Source organism: Megascapheus bottae, chromosome 29 (assembly GCF_031878675.1).
Source record: "Megascapheus bottae isolate mThoBot1 chromosome 29, mThoBot2.hap1, whole genome shotgun sequence".
Taxonomy (NCBI): Eukaryota; Metazoa; Chordata; class Mammalia; order Rodentia; family Geomyidae; genus Megascapheus; species Megascapheus bottae.
The window spans coordinates 15,727,474-15,747,640 of NC_143537.1; the positions used below are offsets into that span (position 1 = coordinate 15,727,474).

Here is a 20,167-nt window from a genome sequence, read left to right on the forward strand (position 1 = left end):
GGGGGATGGGAAGTATGCTCAATGGCGATGATTCTCTGAGATGGCTGGTAAGGAAAAAAAAAAGGCCCACTAGGCTTGCTGTTACTGTGGTTACATACCATATTGTGACATGCAACTCTCTGGACTTCTATTTCCTTCTCAGTTCAGAATATTCAGAGATGTAAACCATGTGATCTCAGTGTCTTCTGGCTTTGGCATGTTGAACAGTTGGTCTCCTGAAAGCTCCACTCTCCGGGACCTCCTGGTTAAGTCTTGCCTGCCCTCCTACAAAGCCCATGGTATCATCAATGACAAGGTCACTGCCATAAGCAAGCCAGCCTTCTGTGGAGTTATGGATAGTAGCAAGGGTTTATACCCATAAGCCAAGGTTTTCATTTTCATTATTTAAAAAGTAATTACAAGAGATAATTATATCAAAGTCAAAGATCTGGAGCTGGGCATGGTGCTTCATGCCTGTAATCCCAGCAAATTAGGAGGCAGAGATAGGAAGATCTTGGTTAAAAAATCTAGGCAGGACAAAACCTGGGGGCAAAAAAAAAAAACCTAAAAGCATAAGAACTGGGGCATAGTTCAAGTGTGAGGTCCTGAATTCAATTGTCAGTACTGAGAGAAAAAAAAAAAACAAACCTTCAAATATCTTAATGTATATCAAGATGGCACAAATGGCAGTTTGTGAAAATCACAATGAACCTGCTAACAAATCAGTTTTGAAATTGATTTGTAATTTAGCTGAACAAGTGTTAACTGTCATAATGGGTTTGATCATTATACTCTCTTTAAACTTCCTTATTCACAGTCATACATTATTTAATTTCTACTCACAATGGGCCATTGGTTGAAGTTAGAAAGCATAAAAAACACTGATGTTAAAATACAATGTATTAATGAAGACTATAAAAAAGTATAATTATGCAAAATCTCCCTAGGATGACTTTGACCAGATAGGTAATTTGCATCCATGTGATCAGAGATCACATATAATACATCTGGATGTCTCTCGTAGGTCGAAACTAGCATGCTTAAAACAGAAAATATAACAATTGTAGTTTTTATTTGTTGACAGCACACACAGGCAATATGTTATTTGTGGCAAAGTGCTTACAAAACAGCATGAAGCCATTTCTCTTCCCTCATCATTTAAAACATAATGCAAACATTTTTAAATTAAATTATTTGCAGATTTGTAGTGCAAAATGCAACACTCCAAAACACCAGGTCATAAAAGCAGCTGCTGTCTCCTTGATATTGAACCATAGTTAAATTTCAATCTGTGGTTTAATATATATTCAGACCTCAACAAACATGTCACAATTTATTTGTTGGCAAGCATGCTTTTCTTGAATAACTAATTAAAAAGAAATTAACTAATACCTGCAAAGCTCTAGCTGTGGCACTTAATATATAGAAAGCACAAAATAAATGTTAGCTATTAATTTTTATTATTATAAAACTATCAGTTGTTAAATGGAAAAAGTTTAATGTGTTCTAATGTATAGTTAATATTATTAAATGCTATTTGTGGGAAAGCTTTATAATATAAACTTTAATACTGCTGATCTCACTTTTTAATTAAAATTTTGTATGTATTACTTAGCACTCAAAAATGATTAAACAATTTTGTTTGTTTGTTTTTTTTGTAGTTGTGGGGATCTAATTCAGGGCTTTTCACATGCTAGACAAAGAGCTCTACAATGAAAACACAGCAATAGCCTGTTAAGTGATTTAGAAATTCTTATGGGAACTAGTAGATTAAGTTACTGAAAAGGAAGTTTATATGACAAAAGAACAAGTTGAGATACAGCTTCTGGAAAGAGTTGAGAATAGTTCATCTCTGTCCACTCTTCATTCATGCTCTGTTCCTGGAGAGCTAAGGAATACAGGGTATGAGTGAGTTTCTTTCTCCCCTGGCTTCTAGGTCAGCTATACTAGGAGATCAGAGATCAGAAGAAGATGGATTATTTACATCGTGCTTCCTTCCTCTTTTTGCAGTTATCTAATTATCTGTAACTACATTTCTCTACCAAAGGGTACAATAGATTGAAGAATTTCTCCCCCTAGTCTACAGCTTCTCTTGGGTTCCAGAAATAACTCCTTCCTGTTCCTCTTCTAGTCTACAGGAAGTAACATCTTACTGTTCTTACTAGATACTGGAGATTTTGCCATCCTTTTGGTGGTTAACTTCATCCTTATATCTATGAATAATTCTTTCATGAATGCTTCCTTTTTGTGGTGACAAAGATAAACCCAGGGCCTTGAACATACTAGACAAGTAAAATACTTTACCACCCAGCTACCCCAATCCCTAACTTCTTTATTCTTTCAGTGTCTTGATTTTCTCCTGAATCTGAGAATAATCATTATTAGAAGTGACCTTAAGATTCCCAAAATGGGAATTTGAGAATTGAATTACTCATTTTCTAAGGGTAAATGGAAAAATGTAATCCGTAGCATTATGCAGATGGTCACTGGTGGTGGCATATGATGGAAAATGAAGAAAATCTGAATTTCTGAGGGACAAAAAAAGTGGGAACCCAGGAAATTTTCATGGCAGTTTTTGAAGCAATTCCTCAGGGCAAGAATGGCTAGAAGGCAAGGATAGCTAAGGATCAAATGTAAAGCTTACCTATTAGCATTATAGAATTGTAGCATCAATGAGGATACATCTCTGATGTATCTCTTAGGCAAAAGCAGTGGTCCTCACTTTGGAGTGTTTCCTTCCTCCTAGGAAACATGGGATAATGTTGGAAGACATTCTGGGCTGCCAGCCCTGTGGAAGTTACTATCAAGTAAATAGAAGCCAGAGATAATACAAACATCTCACAATGTATACTCCAGCCCCAAATACTTTCAGTCTAATATGCTGTATAAAATTAAAAACATTGTGCTAATGTAAGGGTGCTAGGATGAAGACAGGCAGATGAAAACATTGTGTCCTTAAATACTGATAGTTCTTTGCTGGTTGAAACATTGAAGCAGATTCTTATCCTATACAAAGTAGCCATGCTCATCTTGCATAAAAATATGATATTCTATTATTGTTCTAACAGATCCAAGTCAATAAAGATAATCAGAAGCCATTTGCTGTCATAAGGCACAGATAGCAGTAAGTCTTTGTTGTGAAACCTATTATTGACTCCTGTTCTCTGTTACAGAATAGTCCTAATTGCTTTATTAGTCCACAGAAAATCACAGTCATTTATTACATTTGTTATTTTGCTAATTGGACCTACTGAGCAGGATTTATCAATCAAAATACATATTTTGGTAAGGTATGTGCATACCAGAAAATGGAGAAATAAACTCTGCAAGAATTCAAGGACCTGACATATAAGCTATGTCCTTAAGAGTTCAGTAATATAGAATATGTGTATATATTCTCTATAAAATAACAAAAATGTTTCTCTTTCTACCAGTTGCTGCAAAGTAAAGCATACTACTTGATTGTCCCTCTTTGGACTGTGGAAGAAACAGTTTTGAGAGGATTATGGATCAAAAGATGTTCCTTCATAATGTCCTAGATATAACTGCATTATTATTGGTGACCATACACACCTAATTTTACTAGAAATACTTATGGCAAATACAGATGTTATACAGAACCTCTAGCAAGCTCTAGTAAAGGATCTATATCTCAAATGCCAAGATTTTAAAGTGTGATGAATTCTTTTAATAATAGTTCTCTATTTGTAAAGTAGCTTCTGACTATCTACTGGGCCCTGACCAAGACCAAACTTCAGAACACTAATTGACTGTATAACTCAAACCATCAGTCACTAACTGAGAGTTATATGATCCATTGTATCATAAAATTGGACTCATATGGAATAATTTCTTTGAAGTGGATATGGAAGTTACAAGATCTAGCCTAGCTTACAAGATCTAGAATAGCTTCAGAGAATAAGATTAGATTGCACCATAGGTGGCTTAAAAATCCCATGGAATTTATTCTTTACTGTTCATACACATCTGTTTCAACTCAGACCTCATAGAGAGCTCCTTATAATTAATAGATAGATACAAGAGAAACACAAGGTCTGGCATGTTGATGGTTTGCAGAGGTTGCTGAAATGACTCAATGGACAACTTATTATAATCTCTCCCTGAAAGGCAATGGTAAAGGGAAATCCTCCTAGAAAGAATTTCCACTATAAGCCTGGCCTGCTTTACAATGAGTCACTAACAATCAGGGAGCAGGTCAGGAACAGACTGAAATGTTGCCACCACAGACAGGTATGGGGAAGGACCACCCAACGTGAATTCAGAGTGTACTCACTGCAGAGCAGACTCCAGCACTGAGATGAGTGAATTGACTCTCCCACATGTATGCCCTCCACCTGTTTCCCCAGCTACCCTACCATAATAGGCTGTGGCCATTCATGTCCTCCACACTACTCTGATCCCGCATGCACAAAGACTTAGGTCACACCACCAGGTTAAAAAATAATAAGCTAACCAGTAAAAGTTCTGGCAGGGATAGTGAAATATTAAATGTCTGGTGAGATATAAAAGCTATTATGATCAACTAAACTTCCTGACCAGCTACAAAGCAGGATACAGCACTTGTTTCATGTTGTTTATTTTGTTATCCTTTCCCCCCCCCCATCTACTGTTACAGCAAAGATGTAAGAGGTTGACATTGTAATTTGATTCCTTTGGAAATATACCTGAGTTGATATCTAACTATAAGATCCAATGGCTGATATAATGAGTGATTGTTGTCCTTAATGTACTATGTTATCTCTCATCTCTTTTGCTGTCCCTTGGTTATCTCATATTGTTACAGTATTTCACTTTGTTATCTGATATATTGGATATATTTGTATTTGGTTATTTGAAATTGGATAGGGAAGGGGGGAAAACAAGATGAGGGGTGGGAGAGGGGGGAGGGAAATGGGGACCAAGACATGAGAAAGGCTATCAATGTATGTGAAGTAATGCACCTTCTATCTGGCAAATATAATGTAACCCTTCTATTAATTACAATAAAAATATATGAAAAAAAGATCCAATGGCTGGTGAGACTTGGTATTTCCATTGTGTTAGTGCTATCATTTGTTCCCCTTCAATTGAGCAAAAGCAGAAGTTGAAAGGACTGGAGAGTCTCCATTTAACTCTTCCCATCTACTCTTGTCTTCTCTCCCTCCTCTGTGCCCTGGGTGGGAGCTAATAGGGACTGATTGTCCCAGTTCCTTGTCCTCTGGGTTTTGGATTGGGCAGGACTAGTCCCGTGGATGATGGGAGGGAAGATGGTTGGATGATGGAAGCTTGGTATGCCAGATCTCAGTTTAAGGTGACAACTTAAAGCTGCAATTTCTGCTGGAGCCTCTCTGCGATGACTATAGGGTTCCCAAAGCTTCAGAAATATTTTCTTCTCCTTTCCCCATAAGGTCTACAGGTGGCAGAGGGTTTGCCCCCAGGGTCCATCTTCATCATCCCTTGCTAGATGCTGTGACCCTACTCACTTCCACTTTTCTTTCTTTTCTCTCTTTGGCTGCCAAGAGGTTAACACCTTTGCTCTGCCAGATATCCCCCTCCATAATGTGTTCTCCTTGTAAGATTAATGTACTGTGTGGAGTTATTTCTTGTTTCTTTCATTTCTTCCCCCTATGGTTTATCCCGTTGTCACTGTATTTGATTTGGGTACCTTGTGTCTTGTTTATCTGAATTGCGAAGGGAAGAGGAACAATAAAATGGTAAGACAAAGAGCAAAGGGTGAATCAATGCAACAACAATATTCACAACACAATATGTTGGAAATGAACTTCACAACTGTGGGGTGGAGGGCGAGGCCTGGGGGAAGGGAAAATGGGAGAAAAATAAGGAAGGGGTAACAATATTCAACAAGGAATGTACTTGCTACCTTACATATGTAACTGTAACTCCTCTGTACATCTTGACAATAAAATCAAATTTAATTTTTTAAAAAGCAGTGGAACTTCTGGGCACTGGTGGCTCACGGCTGTAATTCTAGCTACTCATGAGGCTGAGATCTGAGGATCACAGTTCAAAACCATCCCAGTCAGGAAAGTCCATGAGACTCTTATCTCACACTTAACCACCAGAAAACTAGAAGTGAAGCTTTGGCTTAAGTGGTAGAAGGCTACCTTTGAGCAAAAAGAGCTCAGGAACAGCTCCCAGGCCCTGAGTCCAAGCCCCACAACCAACACCCCCCGCCCCCCAAAAAAGGCAATGGATCCCCTGATCATGACACAAAATCTCTATACCTCTAAATCTTTTGACCCAAATAAACCTTTCCGCTTTATCACTTAATTGTCTCAGGTGTTTTTATCACAATAGTAGAAAGCTGCCTAACACAGTAGGCAAGTAGAGATCACTTTAAAATGAGAAGGAAATACTCACAATAGAAAAATATACACCCAATAATGATATTCCTAAAGAGTTCGAAGTAGTATGATGTGTGTATAATAAAATATTAAAAGAAAAGAGCAAGATACAAATTCTATATACAGTTGGCATGATATAAAATGCACAAGGAAAAATGGACTGGAGAGGAATGTAGCAAAGTGGGTAGAGAATGTCATTTTTTTTTCCATTTAACACCTTCCTTATTACTTGGGTTTAAGTACCTGATCTCACACTTGTTAGACAGATCATTGGCCACTTCGGCTATGTCCCCAGCCCTTCTTTAAATCAGTTATTTTTCAGATCGGGTCTTTTATATTTTCCTGGAATAGTCTCAGAACTACTCAGGTAGATCCTACTCTCATGTAGGGGTGTAAGGACATTCCATCACACCCAACTTGTTGGTTGAGGTGAAGTCTTGCCACTTTTTTGCCCAGACTGGTTTAAACCACAGGGTTTGCCATCTTCACCTCCTACATAGCTGGGATTACATGCAACCCTCCATCTCTACCCACCAGATAAGCCCCACAAACTGAGCCACAGGCCCTGCCTGGAACTATTTACATATAATACTATTTAGTATTCAGATCATAAAAAGATACTTATTTTAGGGGAAATGTTTTCTCAAAAAAAAAAAAAAAAAAAGCCCATCACCCAGTCAATCTCACACAGCTCTTTCCTGCAGAAAGGAGCTGGTTTCTCTAAAGAACTATCTCCTAGAATGTCAGAGCCAAGTGTTTTAATAATCCAGATACTTGACATGTGGAGTAAACATAACTTAGAACAATGAGCATTTTCTGAAGAAATTTTATCTTTTTTGCCAGTCCTGGGGCTTGAACTCAGGGCCTAGGCACTGTCCTTGGGCTTTCTTAAGGCTAGAGCTCTGCCACTTGAGCCACAGCACCACTTCCAGCTTTTTTTTTTTCTGTGTATGTGGTGCTGAGGAATCGAACGCAGGGCTTTGTGCATGCTAGGTGAGCACTCTACCACTAGGCCATGCTCCCTACCCAGAAAATTTTATCTTTGCTTGCAGAAACAAATTGTATTCTAGCTCAGCACAACTATAGCTAGTAACAGGGGCTCCATCTGCACTTAGCTTCCCAAGGGTCCTTGGGAAGGAACTTTGGATTCCCACCCTGGGGAAGAATGGCTCCCATACCGGTCATCACCATTCATCTTATGGAAGCTATGTCTATGCTGATGCCCTAGACGAGGAAGCTTCTGGCCTTGTCCATCCTAGGAAAATCTCTCTCCAAAATGTCCTTTGGAAAGGTCCCAGCAAGAGTCTGGACCTAGAGGTGGTCAAAGACCTGCCTAAGACCTCACCACCCTTTTCAGACTCTTTCATTGGAACTCCCAGAACAAGACCCAATCTGGAAATAGTCCAGCAAGAGAAATAAATGCAAGGCACAAGGGACAGGTAAAAATTGACGCTGTAAAAAGGGCTCAGTCCTGGGATGAAATGCAGGGGCAGCTTCTTGTACCTATAGTTGGGTAGGGAGGACCCACGAGCAGATCACAGTGGATCTCTACCAGCCACACTTCATCTTGAACTCTTAGACTTACATTGAGTTGGGGCAAACTATAAAACGAAATGCTATAGCAGTCATTTGCCATTTCTCCAAGTGAACCCATGTCTGTAGCTCCCTTCCTAGTTGAAGTCCATCATTGCTCTGCTGGACCTTCTTTTCATACATCTTAAGAGTCCACTCTACCCAGTGCCCAGAAAGATCTTGCCTTAAAAAAACAAATTACATAACATTTCTTTGCTTGAAAAATTTCCCTGACTTCCCATTGCTCTTAGAAAATCCTCAAATTTAGCCTAGCTCACAAGGCCCTGAGCACTGGCACACTCAGCTATCACTCCCACTCTCTACCCTATCTCTGGCTCTCTGCTGATCTTCTTACTGTTTCTCCAGCAAGTCAGATTCCTTCTCGCATCTAAGTACATCCTAGGTTCCCTAGAAGCAGAGTCCCTGAGAGAGGATCCATGTGGAACTCTATTAAACATATGCCTCATGAAAAACTCTCAGGGAAACCAGCAAGATGGACCACCAGTGGAAGAAAGCGGGGGGGGGGGGAGGTAAGCATTAGCTAGCCAAGTCCCCCAGACCATGGCTGTGACACCCTTCTGCACGGGGCAGGGGAGGGGTGGGGAAAGGGGGTCATACCTGGGAGGTGTCCATATCAGGAGCAAGGTGGCTGGCAGGTATACCCTTGTACCCATCAGACATCAGTTACAGCTGCTCCCAAGGGGGATGGAAATTCTCTGGTATCCCTGCTTCTGTAGAGAGCCACTGGTCTCTGCAATCTGAAGTTAGTCCACCAAAGAAGAGCTACAGGGAGGAAAGCTCTCTGGAGGAAGCCACACATGGGTCAGGAAATGAGGTATGGCAGTATGGGCACAATTGCCTCAGCAATGGGGTCTCCATGCCTGCCTGCTTTGTCTTCTGCCTCCTTTTCCAACACACTCCCTTCTTTTCATTAAGGTGTCTGCTCAAATGTCACTGGTTCCGCTTTCCTAAAGAAGCCTCCTCTCCCCCAACCCCCCCCACCACCACCCCAACTTCCGCAGCTTTCCTCAGCTCATTCTTGCTTCAGGGTTTTTCATGGTTCAAACCTTCATCAGAAAGAATCCTGTCTCAATAGGAGATACACTAGGCCTCCTTGGCACAGGTCGAAACTTTCTTAGTAAGGACCAAGAATCACAACAAATCAGAGAAAGGCTGGATAAGTGGGACTGCATTAAACTGCAGAGCTTTTGCATGGCAAAGGACATAGCTACTAAACTAATCAGGAAGCCTACAGGGTGGGAGAAGATCTTCACCAACCAAACAACGGACAAAGGCCTCATATCTAAAATATATCAACAACTCAAAAAATTGAATCACTCCAAAACTAACCTCCAAAGTAACAACCATCCCATTAAAAAATGGGCCAAAGACTTAAAGAGAGTCTTCTCTGAAGAAGAAACAAAAATGGCCTATAGACACATGAAGAAATGCTCAACATCTCTGGTCATAAAAGAAATGCAAATCAAAACAACTCTAAGATTCCACCTCACTCCAGCTAGAATGGCCAGGAACAGGAAAACGAATGACAACAGATGCTGGAGGGGATGTGGCCAGGAGGGATCACTACTGCACTGTTGGTGGGAGTGCAAACTCGTTCAACCACTCTGGAAAGCAGTGTGGCAGTGCCTCAAAAGGCTAAACATAGAACTCCCCTATGACCCGGCAATTCCACTACTTGGCATTTACCCAACCATCCAGAAACAAGGGCATACTAAATCCACTAGCACAACAATGTTCATTGCAGCACTATTCACCATAGCAAAGATATGGAACCAACCTAGATGTCCCTCAGTCGATGAGTGGATCAACAAGTTGTGGTATTTGTACACAATGGAATTCTATGCTGCTGTCAGAAAGAATGACATCGCCCCATTTGTTAGGAAATGGAAAGACTTAGAAAAAATCATATTAAGTGAAGTAAGCCAGACTCAAAGGAACTTAGGCTCAATGGTTTCCCTCATTCGTCATAATCAGTAGAAACCTTGGGCTCTACTAGCAGAGATCTGCAATAGAGCAAAATCTTGATACATAAGGCCATATAGTATGAAGCTTATTGAAAGGACCTCCAGGATATTGAAACAAAAGCCATATAACGAATGATTGTTGTCCTTAATGTACTATGTTGTCTCTCATCTCCTTTGCTGTCCCTTGGTTATCTCATATTGTTACAGTATCTCACTTTGTTATCTGATATATTGAATTTATTTGTATTTGGTTATTTGAAATTTAATGGGGAAGGGGGGAAAACCAAGATGGGTGGCGGGTGTGGAGGGGAGGGTAATGGGTACCAAGACATGTGAAAGGGTATCAATGTATGTGAATTTATGCACCTTCTATCTGGCAAATATCATGTAACCCTTTTATTAATTACAATAAAAAATTTTTTTAAAAAAAAGAAAGAATCCTGTCTCTGTGGGTCTCCAGTTACTGTCAGGATCTGCAGGGTAGGGACCTGGTCTGGCTTGTTCTGACCTTGTAACAGCACTTGGCACATGAAAAGCTTTGAAGCTCGTCTGTATCAGGGAAAATTACATGGTTTTCATTGGCTTATATTTCAGAAGCACTGGTGTAGCATTTGCTATATTGTGATCCGTACAACCTATTTAATCCCCAGAATAAAGCACTGTTATTATCCTTTTTTAAAACAGGTCAGGACAGTGAGACTCAGCTTTGGAATCTTGTTCAAGGGGAACCAGTCCTGCCTCTAGTTACCTGCTGCACAATAGGTCTCATTATCCATATAGGACAGGTCCATTATCCTGGGGAAGCAATGAGACTGAGAGGTGCCTCAGCTTCTTGAAAGCTCTACAAGGGGTAGTTAGGGAGCCAAGGTTCTGATCTCAAAGCCACACCCTGAGCAGACAACCACAGGGCAGACCACTCCACACTTTCTCACACTGGTTCTCTCCCTGTATCCTATGCCCTCTATACCGGCTCTTGGTCAGTATTTCTAACTGGCCTCCCAAGGTAGAGAAAGGAGCTGTCAATTTTTTTGAGACAGGGACTTACTATGTAGGTATGAAGCCCTAAGCTGACCTCAAAGTCAAGATTCTCCTGTCTCAGCCACCATACCCTGATGCTACATAGCAATTTTAAAGAAGCACTCCAAACAAAGCTAATAATTGAGGGAGGGAGGGAGGGAGGGAGGGAGGGAGGGAAGAAGGGAGGGAGGGAGAGAGACAGAGAGACAGAGAGACAGAGAGACAGAGAATGTTAGGAGAGAGTTAGAAGGAGAACAAAGGGACATCTACCCAGGCAGAGGAGTCAGAGATGAATGACTGTCCCACCTCTCAAGCTGAGCCCTCCCTCCATTCAGAATGAGACATGAGACCACACACTTACTACTTACTAGAGAACAGAATGCAGTAAAGCCCTCAGTGCTGTGTCCCACACAAGTGACCTCACACAGAAGAACACTACGAACAGAGAGTGATTTCTGCCACTCTGAATTTACCCTGCATTCAACTTGCTTGGCCAAGGACGTAGGTACATCTGCCCATCCAGCAATGTTCACCTCCCAGCTCAGTGCGCCGATAATTACAGCCATCCCTAAACTGTGGTAGAAAGTTATTGGGGGGTTACTCAGTACCTTCTAATAAGCATTACTCACTGATTATCTAAAACTATTGATATTGGCTTTAACTGGTAATTACAATTCTCACATAAAATATTTAATAACCATTTATAACACAGGAGATATGATTTAAAATGGTATTTTTTAAATTTCTACATTGGTCTCTGCAAGGTTCTGCTGGGTTTATTCCAAGCAGAGCCAACTACAGTCAATTAGAAATAGCTTCACCACCCTGTGCCTCTGAGCCACTAACCAATAGCTGCTGAAAATGGGTTCAGGCTTCAAATTGAAGATTCACCGAAGAACAAAAATCCAAGTGACAAGAGATACACAGGAAAATATCCTCACTAGTAGCCGAGAAATATCCATCTACATCAGGCACCCTTCTCTCTGCCATACTGGTCAGTAAAGTTTACAATGATTACTTTGCTGCTATTAGTAAGGATGTATCTTGTTTTTGTTCATCTGTTTGAGGTAGGACCTCAGTATGTCACCAGAGATGGCATCAAACTCACAATCATCTTGTCTTGACATCCCAAGTATGCTAGAATTATAGGCATGTGCCACTGTGCCTGGAAAGTTTCTGCTCTTGCCATCAGACTCCCACCTTACTGCACTTGGTGATTGGTTCAGAACATGCCCATGTCCCAGTCTAACTAATAAAATTCTCTGAGATCTTTCAGTTTGGGATCCACAGGAATAGAGCTTGCATCCCTATCTAATGGGAAAGCTGGGGACTAAGGATGCCAGTAGAAGCCAGCCTGCCAAATTAGCTATAGCACAAGTAGAGATATAGGCAACCCAAGACTTAGAATGGCAAACACATACCTAGGCCACATACCTCAGCCCTTGCATGGTTTCACATAGAAATAAGATGGTTTGAATTCTTTTTTTTTCATCAGTCATGGGGCTTAAACTCTGGGCCTGGGCTCTATCCCTGAGCTCTTTAGCTCAAGGCTACTGCCTTACCCCATGAGCTACAGCATCACTTCCATAGATGGTTTGAATTCTTCTCCCATACCTATGGGAAGGAACAGGGCTCTCAGACCACTCCCTCCCATGGAGCCATGTAGAAAGTTTGAGGTCACTGGGGACATGTCCTCAAAGGAGACTGGGGGACTCCAGTCTCTTCCTTTTCTCCCATATCTTAGATATAAGATAAGTAACTGTTACACAATGGACTCCAGCAAGATGTGCCACCCTTTCCCACCAGAGATCTAAAAACAATGGGTTCAAGTGTCATGGTGTATGTCACGGGGACTAAGAAGTTAAGGACTTGTTTGACAACCAGCTAAGAAAGGCTGGAATGTCCAGGTGAAAATCGAGATGGCCATGAGAGTTGGAGAAGAAACTTCTTTTTTCAGTATGAGAACCTGAAGAAGGGGGCATAATATTTGGACAACCTCAACTTTGGTAGTGTTGGGGACTGAATTCTGCACTTCAAGCTTGCTTTATCATTTAAGACATACAAGGGTCCTTGTTCTTTTAGTATGTCTTTCAGAATGTATGGGATTATGAGAATTTGCCACCATGCCCAACCCTTGTTCTGTGCATTTTTAGTGGGCCCCTAACTAATCAACTCATTGGATTTTTGTAAGAAACTGCTGAAGAAAGCTTTGTTATGATTTAAGACATAAAAAAATCTCAAGTTTTTTTTAAACACAAATTTATGTGACGTTGAGATGGGTCTGGGAGTGTGGTATAGTGGTAGAGTTTTTGCCTAACATGCACAAAGTCCTGAGTTTGACTTATCAGTACCACATACACAGAAAAAAGCTGAAGTGGTACTGTGGCTCAAGTGCTAGAGTGCTAATCTTGAGAAACTTCAATGACAGTGCCCAGCCCTGAGTTCAAGCCCCAGGACTGGAAAGAAATATTGAGGTGGTATTTTAACGAGTGATATGCAAATGTTTGAATAATTCATTATATGTAGTATATAGCTACTAAAATCAAATATATTTTAACATATTATATAGACATATTAAATATATTATCATTAAAATTGGCAGTTCAATGTGTTAAATAATTGTTTCTAATACTTCTTAGCCATTACATATGGAAATAAAGCAATGGATGAGAAAAAAACCAATGGGTCCATTCAATCATGGACTAAAATCTCCAAAACTGAAGCAAAATAAACCTTTTTAATTTATAAGTTGACTTATCTCAAGAATTCATTACAGTAATGAGATTCTTACTAACACAAGGTGATAGAAACCAAGCATAGAAACTCCCAAGTGCTCATTGTCTTCCAAAGAGTTTTGTGGCTTTGTTCTTCCAAGATACCTTCTCTGTCTTTGCACAGTTGTCCTTCCTGAAGAAATCACTTATGTGACTTCTAATGAGGCTATAACTCAAACTAGACAAACAGGATCCTGCTCATCAGAGGCCAGAGGGGTTGTTTCAATAAATAAATAGGAGCAATTGCAATTGTACCCAGGAATAGTCCTAGTTTAATGTCTTATTATCCTGTCATAATTATTAATAACACCTTCCTTCATTCTCAAAGGTGTCCTGGTTTGGGTGATAAATTTGCCTCATCTTTCCATAAATCTACAAACAAACTACCCCCAGCCCATCAGACACATATGTCCTCTTGCTTCCTCTAGCAAGCAGTCTCTTGCTTCATCTGAGCTTGCACTGTGTGCCAAATGCAAAAGAAGCAAATTCCAAGTTTTCAGTTGTCATCTCACAAATAGACAAACTTTCCCTGCTCCCTTATCCCTGTTGGTGTGTTACCTGCACTTCTGTTTCAGGATATGAGCATCTTTAAGTGACCTGGGAGACTATTTCCCTCTCTAGACTACACTTCCATTTGATGAAAGTTACAATTTCTTGACTGGTGTTGAAATCCAAGAGAAAGGAAATCTCCCTTGGGAGCATCCCCACAGGCACAGTCCACCCCATTCCAGAATGTAGGATATTTCATACTCAAACTGAAACATTCTCTAAACAAGTTTAGTAGGACTTCCTATTTTTTCCCTACCCTGCAGTCAGATTGTTTGAGTTCAAACTCTGCCTCCTCTACTTCCTAGTTCTATGGTCTTGAGTGTTGTTTAACTTCTCTAGATTCAGCTGCGCCAACTTTTTAGTTTCTTTTTGTTCTTTTGTACCAGTACAGGAGCTTGAACTCAGGGTCTGGACACTGTCCCCTAACTTTTTCACTTGAGGATGGCACTCTACTTGAGAAATAAACCTACTTCTAGCTTTTGGGGAGTTAATGGGAGATGAGAATCTCATGATCATTTCTAGTTTTGAAACTCAGTCCTTAGATCTCAGCTTCCTAAGTACCTAGAATTATAGGTGTGAGCTATCAGCTCTCATGATAAAGTTAATTGAATGATGCATCATGAGAAGCCTTAGATCAACATTAGCTATTGTTATTAGCAATAATAAAAATGACCTAACAATACAAGTTTAAGGCAGATGGATAGAATGTGTCATGGCTTCAGCCTTTGGAAAGGGGGACTTACTGATGGCTGATCTCCCTCTGTCCATCTGTATCCTAGCTCCTGTAACTCCCAGCGCTTCCAAGCTCTTAGATCCTTTTCCACCCAAACAATCCCAGTCCCAATTTCCTATACTTCCCAATTGACCTTTTCTTCAAGTGCCACAAGCAAAGCAGGCTATCATGTTCTTTATAGCCTCCCTCTGGAAAGCCAGCATCTAGGACCAGCCCAATCTTCTGAAGTAGAGAGCGAAGGATGTTTTCTATTTTAATGGCTGCAGTTAAATGTTTCATGGGCAAAAACTGAGGCCAGATCACTTTATAATCATTCTTCTGGCTTCTGCATAATTGATGTCCCTTATGCACTTTTCATGATCTAATTTATCTACCTCCTAAAGTATTTTGTAAAACCTGAATCCCATCTGTAATGATCTATGTCCCATTATAAAGTCAACCAAAGGATCGCTACCCAAGCTGCCTTTGTGGGCATAAACTAAGTCGCATTAGGTGGAAGAAAGATTGTTTTCAGGCTTTGCTTTCCTGTGCTGGACAGCAGTCCAGGGACACGCTGCTTGGAATGCCAGGATTATGGGATCACTGTACTATTTCTGGGAGGGTAGATGACTTGAGGCCCTAACTACTGCTGGGAGTATAGTCTACCTGAGGCCTGGTGCTTGGCAAATTTTTCCCCTGCTCACAGCCTCCCAATCATAATTGGCCATCGCCTGAAAATGATGAACTCTCTCCTCATGAGTCCAGCCATAGAGCACTGTTCACAACTCTGTGACTTCTCTGAGTCTAGCTGCCCCTAGCTGAAGCCAAATAAAGATGGATATTCTCTCTCACACAGCAAACACAAAACCTCAGTCAATCTCTTGGCGCCTGAACTAGGCTCATTGTTCTTGTGTGAAATTCCACAGATGCTTATAAACACTTCCATTACTTCTGGAGTTTTATTTATGGTTTTTGTTAAACCTTTGCTCTGAAGTTTGCCATTTTAAACACTCCCTGACTGAGAGAGATTTATATGGGTTCCTCTTACAGAAGCTACCTGTAATGGACAGAGCCAAAATCGATTTATAGAGCCTCAAGAGCAGCTGACAACTCATTTTTATTGAGAGAGGGTTTTCTCAAGAAAAGAGAAAACATTACAATCCCTGAAACATTCATTCCTCCAAGAAGCTTTCTGTACTGGCATTGTTTCTTCCTTCTTTTAAGCCATTTCAACCACACAGTACCAGAATCTGTTTCTCTTCATACCAGAGATGGAAATGAGGATATCAACTGTCTTAAGAGAGGTCCTTGATGCTCAGTGGTCTCAGAACGCTCAGGATGATGGGTTCTACAACAGAACTCAGTGATTCAAAGGAAACCAAAGAAGGAAGGTGGCCAGAGTGGTAGAGGTCAGTTAGCTACCTTGCAAATTCATTCTGTGTTCTAAAGTATCCCCCTCACATCTTTTCAAGCCTTGTCAAATAAATTAGGAAGTCTTTTCCTTTGAAGATCAATGGTATAGAGGTGACTTTGAACTCTTAATATCAGGCATTAGCAAGATGTTAGGTTTTATTAGGAATGAAAAGGAATTTACCAATTTTCTTTCAGCAATTCTCTCTGGATTCCACAAGGAAGCTAATCACTAGATAATTGCTCAATGACTCTTCTGGTCCATTCAAACCCATTGAATTGTTTAGAGAGGGAAAAGACAGAGTCTCTTAAGAGACCAATTAATAGCATGTTGGGACCCATAGCTTAGCAAAAGGCGGTGTTCTGGGAAAAACTATAATATTAAGGAGACTTGTGTTTCCATTATCTATGGCTATCATAATGAGATATCACAGGCTGGATGGCTTAAATATCAGTTATTTGTTTCTCACAGTTCTGGAAGCTGGAGGTCCCAGATCAAGATCCTGTTAGCATAGACTCTGGGATACTTCTTTCTCCAGAGGTAGAATCAATGGTCAAGGCCTGGACCAACGATTGACACTCTTGAAGCAATGATCAAAATGACTCACAATGATCAAGATGATGGCTCTCTAGAGGTCACTTCCCTGATAAGGTTATCAAGATAACTTGCTGTCCCCATTTTGTGTTTGCATGCCTTTTTCCCGAAGTCTCACACATGGAGATGGAGGGCACTTTCCACACACCAGCTTGCCTGTTCTTTCTCTGGGAAGCCTTTCCATATATATCATGTCCTTGGTCTTGAGATCTTCCAGGTCCCTCCTCCAGCCATGTTCCCATCATGCCAGGGAGCATCCTAAGATATGGTTCGGATTACATCCTGGCTAACCTCTCAAAGTCTCAATCCCTGGGCCACTATTTGATTCTCTCACCTTCACTTTTGCTAAACCATGCACACTTCAGCTATTCCAGAAAGGTTTAGGAATGTACTAACACACATGTGCATCAGACTATAAATTAAAAAGTCAAAAGTAGCCCTAAGTTTTGGAGAGTGAACTAATCTGGCCAAAGACTGGCAGAGAATCATAAAATTGCTCATCTCCCATTTGGCTCACAGCCCTGTCTACTGTTCAAGGGAACACACTGCCTCCCTCACAGTGTCTCCATTATGCAATCCAATAATGAATTCCCACCCAGGGCAGCTGTGATCAGGCACCCTCTCCACTGCACCCACCCAGACCAATCAAGACCCTCAGAAAGAAATCCCATACCAGGAACTGAAAAGTAATATATTTGCTACAGAGTAGAGCCTACAGGGAATCACACACAAGTCCCACAGGCTTTTATCCTTGACGTAAGGAATTTGTATGGGTCAATTCTTGTTCCCAAAAGAAAAAGGATGAGGCATCTTTGCTTACCTAGGGTACCCCAGAGCTTAAATATCCTCAAAGGCTGTCTCATCCAAATATGTCTCATCCAAATATGTAGAAATGGACATGAAAACAATATCAAATGTTTCCAGTATCTGGTCTGACTCTTGGTAACTCTAATTGCCACTCATCACAGAGGCACGATGGCACCAAGGTTAGGCAAGGAAGGTAACGTTTCTGTTGTAATCACATTTTCTTTCCATTTGCTCATTGCTCCAGAGGAAAAGGCAGTGGAAGTCATGGAAAATGGAAGAAGAGGGGTTAGGTTAAACTAGACATCCCTCCCCAAACCCCAGAGCAGCAATCCGAATTTTATTTGCTCATAAACATTAATGGGATCAAATCTCAGAAAAAGCCAAATGCCAGAGAGCACAAGAGATACCACAACACATGAGCTTAGAGCTCTGGGGAGAAAGGGATTCTCAGAATCAGGTTCTCACAGATAGACTGCCCCTCCTGACTTTGGGGGACAGTTCTAGGGAAGCTTTTAAACTCCTTAAAATTTTACAAGCACCCTCTTGAAGGGGAGGAGAAGGGAAAAGCTTAAATTTTGAAGCAAGATCTTAATGGTCAATGTGTACAAAGAGCAGGAATACACAATAATTCATCTGACCCTTTCCATACACCCTGTGAAATAGGCACTAAGACTCTCATGTTGCAGTCAGGAATTTTGAGACTGACAGGGCTACAGATTCATGCTACTTTCATTTTTTTTTTTTCAGTAGTAGAGTTTGAAGCCAGGTAAATGGCTCAAGCCTGTAATCCTAGCTACTCAGGAGGCTGAGATTTGAGGATCAAGGTTCAAAGCCAGCCCAGGTACTACAAAGCTGTGAGACCCTTATCTCCAATTAATCTCTAGAAAATGGGAAGTGGGGCTGTGGCTCAAAGGTAGGGTGGTCACCTTGAGCTGAAGAGCTCAGGGACAGCGCCCAGGCTGAGTTCAAGTCCCATGTCCTACTCCCCCCACCAAAAAAAAAGTAGAGTTTGAGCTTAGGGCCCTATACTTGCTTGGTGGAAGTTCTACCACTTGAGCTATGTCTACCAACCTTTTAAGCCATTTTTTAGATATGGTCTCATGTTTTTCAGAGAAAGGAGAGCATTCTCAGACTATAACTGCCGACTATGTCTGGCATGCCTGACACAAGTTTATGCTTTGGAAGCTACAAACTATCTGATTTCACTTCACGGTGTTGCCCTAGGACTAGTAGAAGCCGGCCTCTTCAGCCACACACACTGGTGTGGCTCACTCTCACATCTCTGAGCTGTGGCCCTCAGGGCAGCAAGGCTTTGTCATCTGGCCATCTTAGAAGTATCCAAAGAAGTAGCCATTCTCTGACAGGCAGGAAACCACAGGAGTGTAGAGATCACTTCTGACCCATCTAGCTCTGCATCTAGGTTTGAACATAAAGGAAGAAAAGAGCATATTTTCCTTCCTAATCCCCTCTCCATGTGCACATTGGATTTCCACATGGTGTTGGGTTGGTTTCCCAGAGGAATTCCTGAGCAGCCATCTGCTTGTGTGCTTCTGAGACATCTTGGCAAAGAGAGAAATAAGATGCTAATCAATCATCCAAGGGGGAGCTGCTTGCTGTTTCACTTGGAAATGGGGGTGCACATGTCCTTGAGCATGCAAATGTTCTGGCATTCTAAGGGCGTTTCTGATTTGGGCCAGGTCAGGTCTTGGAGAAGCTCATGCGTTATGTCAGAAAAGCCAGAGGGCAGGCTGTGACTGTGTCCAGGCAGATCAGACACTGCCAGGAATACAATATCCTTCCATCAGGAGTCAAGCCACAGGCCTGTCCCCAGGAGGTCAGTGCAGAAAGATGGCTGCCTAGGGCTGCACTGACCTTAGATGCGGTTACCCAACTCTAGCAATGCCTCCAAGGGAAGCAAAACCAGGGCTTTGTCCCAGCTATGGTAGGCGACACTCAAGAGGGCTCCTCCTTCCACACAGCCACCGGTCCAGTGGATCTCACTGGGAATCAAGGCAGCACTGGGCGTGAACACAGGGCCAGATAAAACAGCTCCCAAAGAGAACCTCTTATGTACATTGGATCAAGCCCTGAGAACATCTGGACACCAGCTCAGTCTATCCATGAAAGAACCCAACCTTTAAAAGGGATAAGAACTTACAGAGGACAGAGGACATATTACAAGGCTCTGTCCTTGTGCTTCCCCAGAACACTGTCCTCTCAGCATATGAGTCTGTAGCACGGAAAAGTGATCACCTCAGAGCTACTCATGGCATCTCTAAAGGCAGATTCGTCACTGAGGTGGCTCCTATCTCTCTGTTCCTCTCTTGAGGCTCAAAGAACTTCTGCCATATATGCAGGCTGCCCTAGTACCTTGACTAAAAGATTTTCAAAACTGGAATAAT

General features: G+C 41.4%; 1 protein-coding gene across 4 annotated transcripts in view; it reads right to left on the reverse strand.

The window, feature by feature from the left end:
- Nucleotides 1-20,167, reverse strand: part of LOC150044866 (sperm motility kinase Z-like) — a 185,176-nt gene that overhangs the window by 128,808 nt on the left and 36,201 nt on the right. The window lies entirely within an intron of this gene.